This window comes from Bos mutus, chromosome 16 (assembly GCF_027580195.1).
Source record: "Bos mutus isolate GX-2022 chromosome 16, NWIPB_WYAK_1.1, whole genome shotgun sequence".
NCBI classification, from domain to species: domain Eukaryota; kingdom Metazoa; phylum Chordata; class Mammalia; order Artiodactyla; family Bovidae; genus Bos; species Bos mutus.
Genome location: NC_091632.1, coordinates 10,635,573 through 10,642,452, shown reverse-complemented (window position 1 = coordinate 10,642,452; position 6,880 = coordinate 10,635,573).

The window sequence follows — 6,880 nt, the reverse complement described above, 5'->3', positions numbered from 1 at the left end:
TTCATACACTGACCTTTTCTCCCTTCCCACCGCAAAATATCACCACACCGCGATGTGCTTTGTTCCCACATGCGTGTCTTATCACTAGCTCTTAATAGCTATAGTTATAGCCATGCACAGAAAAGCTATGGATTACACGCAAGTCCAGATGAAACGCCACGTCCTTCTCTCTTACTGAGAAACCTGTCCCTTAGGAAGCAAAACTCAGATGGCAGATCTGAGCCAATATTGAAGGGAGGGAGAAACGAAACATTGCATTTGATGCCTCTTTTCTGAACATCATTACATTTTTGGGCTTTAAGGATATCCCAAGGGGCCTATGAAAGATGCTAACATATTATCACAGGCACCTGCCCTGGATGATGGGCCCAAGCTCACTCCCTTCTAAGGAACAGACCCCTCCCCGCCCCAACTCAAGTGCAAGAGAGGGACGTCGTCCCAACATAACATATACATGCAACTTGAACACTTTTGTAACTTAAATATTTATAATAAATTAAGACACAAATTATTTACAAGCAAGTAATAATATGGGAGAAGGCAATGACACCCCATTCCAGTACTCTTGCCTGGAAAATCCCATGGACGGAGGAGCCTGGTGGGCTGCAGTCCATGGGGTCGCTAAGAGTCAGACATGACTGAGCGACTTCACTTTCACTTTTCACTTTCATGCATTGGAGAAGGAAATGGCAACCCACTCCAGTGTTCTTGCCTGGAGAATCCTAGGGATAGGGGAGCCTGGTGGGCTGCCATCTATGGGGTCGCACAGAGTCGGACACGACTGAAGTGACTTAGCAGCAGCAGCAGTAATAATATGGGTGAAAATGAAGATATCTTCTAGGAAAAATATAGATAAATAACATAAAAGGAATTTTACCAAAAATCATTGAAACTTTCATAAATAAATGATTTCCTAGAAAAATAACAAAATTTACTCAAGAGGAAATGTTTTAAAACTGAGAACTCATAAGCAAATGGAAAATAGTATTTTTAAATAGTCCCAAACTAAATATCAGTCCCAAGTGATTTTGTAGGAAAAAGTTCTAAAAAATCTTTAAAAAAGTGATCATCACAATCTTATGAAAACTCTTCCTGGGACTATTCAAAAAAAAAAGAAATATTCTCCAAGTTAGTTTATAAGAACTTAATAACCCCAATACCAAAATCAGACAATATAGACCCATTTCATTTATAAATATAGAAACACAAGCCATAAATAGAAGACTGCATTAGCAAATTAAATTCTACAGTATATAAAAAAGATAATAAACCATGACAAGGTTGGGTTTAATGCAAAGTCGGTTTAATGTTAGAAAGTCTATAAATGTAATTCACTACACTCCCATATTGAAAGAGAATCTCTTCAATAGATACAGATATTTTTAAAAAATCATCACACGTTCACTATTAAAGAAATCTTTTAATAAATTAAAATAGAAGGGAATTTCTTTAGCATGATATAAAAAGCACATTTTAAAAATTAAGCAAATGTCATCCTAAGTGGGGAAACATTAGAACGTTACCCTTTAAAATCTGAAATGCGTCAAGAATGTTTAAGATCACCCATCTTTCATTCTTGTTGCAGATGTTGTCCAAGTACATTAACTTTAAAAAAAGAAAAAAGAATTCAAAGGGAGGACTGGAAAGAAAAACTAAAAATATCACTATTTGCGGTCGATATGATCATTTACATAGAAAACCCAAAAGAATCTACAAATACTTAGAAATAATAGAATTTAACAAGGTAGCTCAGTGGAGGATTAATATAAAACAATGAGCAGTCATTTCATACACCAGAAACAAAAATAATTAAATAGAAGATACTATTTACAGCAGTATTAGAGGACATCTATTACCTAGGAATAAATCTAACAAAAGATGAATTAAAACCACTACAGGGAAAAACATAAACTTTAAAGAAGACCCAAGTAATAAAGAGCTATGCCAGCTTCACTGAACAGAAGATTCTATTCTCTCCAAATTAATCTACAGGAATATTTTGATCAAAATCCAAAAGATTATTTTGGGGAGGAATCTGACAAGTGAATTCTGATCTTATATGGGAGAGTCCCTGATAGCTCAGTTGGTAAAGAATCCCCCTGCAATGCAGGAGACCCCAGTTCGATTCCTGGGTGAGGAAGATCTGCTGGAGGAGGGATAGGCTATCCACTCCAGTATTCTTGGGCTTCCCTTGTAGCTCAGCTGGTCAAGAATCTGCTGGCAATATGGGAGACCTGGGTTGGATCCCTGGGTTGGGAAGATCTCCTGGAGAAGGGAAAGGCTACCCACTCCAATTATCTGGCCTAGAGAATTCCTGTATGGGCCATGGGGTTGCAAAGTCAGACACACTGAGCGACTTTAACCTTCACTTTTCAAAGAGCCTAGAATAGCCAGGTCACTTTTCTGAGAAAAAAATTGAGTCTTCACTTGACCTAACCATATCAGGACTTATCCAAAGCTGCATACATCGTGACCAATGGATAGCGAGCCCAAAAAGAGGCCCACATACACATGAAGTGTAGATATGTAACAGAAATGGCATTTCAGATGAACAGGGAGAGACCACACAGCAAACAGAGCTGGGCAAGGGTTTCTCTGTATAAAAAACACATGAACCTGGATTCATGCCAAGTATTCACCCTGCATCTCTCAGTCCCAACCCCACACTTCTATAATCTTCTCTATAATGCAGAGTATAATGTATGTTTGCTCTATTATGGGAGAATATTCACTTCTACTACAGAGGACAAGGAAAGCAAACAGGATAGGTGAAAATCATCAATATTAACTATAGATGATAAGTAAGCAAGCAGTTTGTGAGACATAAGCGGAATTCAGATGACTAAAAATAGGAGCAAGTTTGTAATCTGTAAGACATAAAAACATAGAATAAATGGAATGTATTATATAAAAAAGAAGGGAACAAACAAGAGTGTTACTTATGTGTAGAAAGGAATAGAAAAATCAAGTCATAAGTCAGCAGGTGTAGAGCATGCCCCCTCAGGGCTGACATCTTTAAGCTCTCTTCCTGTTGGTAGCATCGCCCTGGGCCCTGTATGCTCTGCTGCAGAAACAGTGGTGGCTGCCCAGAACGTGTGAGTTGTATCAGTAAACCTGACGCCAGACCTGCTTGCCCTTGCGTCTCCCCATAGAACAAGTGTGTGTTACTTCCAAGCATCTTCCACCTACTGACTCCTTAACCTCAATTCTGATACTTGCAACTACACTAGGGGAGCAAAACACAAGATTCAGAGAGCTCAGTCCTTTCATGCTGTTGCACCCCATCCCAAGCGGGTTGCTGTGCTGCGCTGTGCTTAGTCGCTCAGTCACGTCTGACTCTTTTCGACTCCATGGACTGTAGCCCACCAGGCTCCTCTATTCATGGGGATTCTCCAGGAAAGAATACTGGAGTGAGTTCCCATGTGCTCCTCCAGGGGATCGTCTCACCCAGGAATTGAACCCAGATATTCTGCAAGTCTCCCGCATTGCAGGCAGATTCTTTACCATCTGAGCCACCAGGGAAGCCCAAGAATACTGGAGTGGGTAGCCTATCCCTTCTCCAGAGGATCTTCCCAATCCAGGAATCGAACTCAGGTCTCCCACATTGTGGGCAGATTTCTTTACCAGCTGAGCTACCAGGGAATCCCCCAAGTGTGTTAACCTATCTGATTCTTTCCTATTGTTTCTAACTGTATGGTTTAAATAGACAGCCTCTAAATACATAACCTTTGTGATTTGATCACCATAATTTGGTTTGAGCCTTCTTGGTCTGGGGCCTCTATAGCCTGCCTCGAGCACACTTGGAGGTTTCCACTGCATGGAACCAATCTCCCAAAAGACGCTACATGCCACATTTCCCAGACTCCCTTGTCAGCTGGTTTCTGGTTTTGTTCTGCCAAGAGGAAGTACTGGAGAGATCGGCAGGTGGGAAGAGGAAAGAATGGGCTCACATCTGACTGCAGGTGCTCATCGCCTCCTTCTAATATTAATATCTGGACACTTCCACCACCAAGGATCCCTCCTTGCCAAACTGGGCTCCAAATCTTGAAAACTTTCAAAGACCCAAGATAAGAAAGCAATGTGGGGGGCGGAAAAGTCTTGGTTCCAAAATAAGAAAATGGTAAATCAAAATGAACAAATGTTTTATTAAGTGCCTCGTATTCTTGCCTGGAGAATCCCAGGGACAGGGGAGCCTGGTGGCTGCCGTCTATGGGGTCACACAGAGTCGGACACGACTGAAGCGACTTAGAAAAACAAAAAAAAGGTAAACTCAACCAACTTAGAAGCTGCAACTCACTGTTTTGATGAGATGGTTGGATGGCATCACCAACTTGATGGACATGAGTTTGAGCAAACTCGGGGAGTTGGTGATGGACAGGAAAGCCTGGCATGCTACGGTCCACGGGGTTGCAAAGAGTCGGACACAACTGAGCAAGTGAATTGAACTGATTCAATTTTAAATCACAAGAGCAAAATGAAGAATAAACCATAAGACTCAAAAATTTTTTTACTAATTTTCCTTACTTTTTTTTATACATCAAAGAAATTGCATTTAACACAGGATGAGGGTCTATTCTAAATGGATTGATATGACATGTATGTGTTTGGGGCCTGGGGTGGTGGATGTTCATTGGTAAGGGCAGCCATGCCCCAGTGGTCTATAAAGGGTCCAGCAGAGCCTCTCACTCTACAGATGACAGTTACATCCTCCACGATGTGCGGTGTCATTAACATCCTCTTTCGGCAACAGCTCATGTGACAAAGTTGGGGAGGAGAGACATGAAGGAGCAGCCAAGAAAGGCTAGAGCTTTGAAGGCACTTACTAGCTCAACTCTGTGTGGCCTGTGGCGGAACACAAGGCTGTGGTCCCAGGGTGGATGTGTACCCAGTGGCTAGAACCTGAGTTTGTGGGTGATCAGGGTAAGGCTACGTGTGCTCGGAGTATGAGTCTCAGGGACCCTGGAAAATAGGAAGAATGGTCAGTTATCCCCTGGTGGCATGGTTCCGGTGTCATCCATAGTCCTTTAAGCCAGAGAACAGCTTCCCAGAGTAAGTGATCAGTCAGCCTCCAATGCCCCCTATTCCTATTCCCCTCCCTGAAGTCTGTCATCCACTTTGTGCCTAGCCTGTCTTTGTTCTATACCAGGGCTTCCTAAACTTTAGCATGTATAAAAAAGAGTGCCTATCAAAAGCGTAGTGTCCCAGACCTTACCCTCGATTCTCTGTGCACCATGCTTTGAGAAGCTCTGCTCCACAGGATCATTCTCTCCTCTGCCCCCAAAACGAATTAAGAAACTCAGGTGCTAGGGACAAGTTCTTTCCTGTTTCCTGTGCTCCAGCTAGGGCAGACAAAGGGCATTCAAAGTAACCAGAAGAATGTACTGAGGATGAAGGAAGAGCCAAGAGAGACAAATCTGTTTTCATATGGGGTTTCCAACCTCCCATTCTGCTCACCACTTCTCACTGGGGGTAAAGCAGTCCCGTTTCCTGGAGCTAAGAGAGTTGGGGTTGGGGAGGGCAGCTCTTTTTCTCTGTCCACTTGGGAGTTCCAAGGACAAAAGCCTGATTTTAAAAATGTGTCTTGTAACACTTTCTGTCCCCATCTGCAGGCCCTTGAGATCATGGTGTGGTCAGTGTTGTCAGATGTGAATTCCCATCTGCACTTTCCATCAGTCATAGCATACCACCACGTGCGCTACCAAGTCTGCTTCAGGAGGCTTTGCCTTCGTTCTGTGATGCAAGGCTTCATTTCCTCTGTCAAGGAAAGTCAGGCAACAAGACCACAGTGGAAGTTCTGGGTTTTGCTTTTAGACCCCGGTGCACTTCCACTCTCATAATGCCAGGGGGTCTCTGCAGAGAAGGAAATCAGAGAGGAGCTGAGGGTGCTGGGCTTTCTGCCCCTGTGGGCTCGGTGCGGCAGTCATCGTGGAAGAGACTGGACTGGATATCTGTAATCCTGCGAGCCCACTCAGGATCTCAGAGCATGGTCTCCAAGACTGTGCCTTCTCCCCACCGCTCCTGCTCCCGGTGCCATCATCTGCTCCTCCAGGCTCCTCTATCCCTCAGTCTCCACCCCCACAATCCGGTCTGTAACTAGGCTGACCTCCCAGCTCCCAACACCCAAAACAACTCCTGAGGAGCACAGCAGCTCCATGATCAACTAGGTAAAAGGTGGTGGAGTCAGGAGAAGTATTTTTTTCTGACAGAAGATCAGGATGGAGCCCCTAGAGTCTCAGCCCCAGGACTGGAGATGGGGCAGGGTGTGTGTGTGGGGTGACTGGGGAGAAAGCATCCCAGATGCTAGTGGAGTTCTTTGTCTTTATGATGCTGGTGACAGGATCAAACTATGTGAGAAAGTAGGGCTGGTCACAGGGAGAAAAATTAAAACCCTCCAAATTAAAATGAACAAATCTTGTAAGGGGAAAAAAAAGTGGACAGTTACCGTCATTTACGTGTCCTGCTCAGGCTTTCTGCATCGTTACCACACATCGCAGTCTGCATCAGGTTTAACACGGGGTACGTTTTACCTGGCTTCTCTGTTTTTACCTGATTAGCAAAAATGCTCACACTTGTAAACTCAGGTTCTTACCAGTAGATTCCTTCTGCAAGACTGTTCTCAGCTTAAAACTTAAAAACCAAGAAAAACAAAAAGGAAAGGAAATGAGGAAAAAGAAAAAGAAAAAAAAAAAATCAGAGGAAACCTGCCCTGGATACCTGTAAGGCTGACACCAAGGGGTTAAAAGTTCAGTGGAAGTGAGCTTGAAGAAGCTGGGGTCGCTCTATTAAGTTGAACAGGGCTTCTGGGGGCCCTTACAAAACCTTTTTTGGCCTCGACAGCGGCAACCCCGGCCTCCCTCCTAACGTCCTCCGCCTTTGGGAC